The 1,077-nt window shown below is 38.6% G+C and overlaps 1 pseudogene; it reads left to right on the top strand.

Annotated features, from left to right (window-relative positions):
- The first annotated feature begins 314 nt into the window (after positions 1-314).
- Positions 315-1,069, top strand: LOC102492595 (26S proteasome regulatory subunit 10B pseudogene; annotated as a pseudogene).
- Positions 1,070-1,077: the final 8 nt, after the last annotated feature.

Here is a 1,077-nt window from a genome sequence, read left to right as displayed (position 1 = left end):
CTTCCCTAAGTCCAATCCAGTTCTTTTTATAGTCTCTCCTCTGATGAAGGAGAACGATAACACCTATTCTCCTTCCCTAGATCCTCTTGATTCTACTTTAGACTAGAGTGCAAAAAAACTCCCTAAGGAAAAGCAAGAAGTAACAGACAGAAGAATTTGGCTCTATAGCTAGAAAAGAGATATTTTGAATTCTTTCATTCTAAAATGCCATCCTTTGTCAAACAGACCATCAATATAATACACATTTGTTTTATTTTTTAAAAAGAACAATAGACTAAATGAACACAAAAATGTTATATTTAGGGCTTCTCATCATGGCGGACCCTAGAGATAAGGCGCTTCAGGACTACTGCAAGAAGCTGCTTGAGCACAAGAAGATCGATGGCCGTCTTAAGGAGTTAAGGGAACAATTAAAATAATTTACCAAGCAGTATGAAAAGTCTGAAAATGATCTGAAGACCCTATAAAGTGTTGGGCAGACTGTGGGAGAAGTCCTTAAGCAATTAACTGAAGAAAAATGTATTGTTAAAGCTACAAATGGTCCAACATATGTTGTGGGTTGTCGACAGCTTGACAAAAGTAAGCTGAAGCCAGGAACAAGAGTTGCTTTGGATATGACTACACTGACTATTATGAGATATTTGCCAAGAGAGATGGATCCACTGGTTTACAACATGTTCATGGAGGACCCTGGGAATGTTTCTTATTCTGAGATCGGAGGGCTCTCAGAAAAGAGATACGGGAGTTAAGAGAGGTAATAGAGTTACTTACCTCTTACAAACCCAGAATTATTCCAGCGTGTAGGAATAATACCCCCAAAAGGCTGTTTGTTATATGGGCCACCAGGTACAGGAAAAACACTCTTGGTGTGAGCTGTTGCTAGCCAACTGGACTGTAATTTCTTAAAGGTTGTATCTAGTTTATTGTAGACAAGTACATTGGCGAAAGTGCTCATTTGATCAGAGAAATGTTTAATTATGCCAGGGACCATCAGCCATGCATTATTTTTATGGATGAAATAGATGCTATTGGTGGTCGTCAGTTTTCTGAGGGTACTTTAGCCAACAGAGACATTCA

Source organism: Tupaia chinensis, unplaced genomic scaffold (genome assembly GCF_000334495.1).
Source record: "Tupaia chinensis unplaced genomic scaffold, TupChi_1.0 Scaffold000423_1, whole genome shotgun sequence".
Taxonomy (NCBI): domain Eukaryota; kingdom Metazoa; phylum Chordata; class Mammalia; order Scandentia; family Tupaiidae; genus Tupaia; species Tupaia belangeri.
Note: the sequence above shows the minus strand (reverse complement) of the source record. Positions and strands in the feature narration are given on the sequence as shown.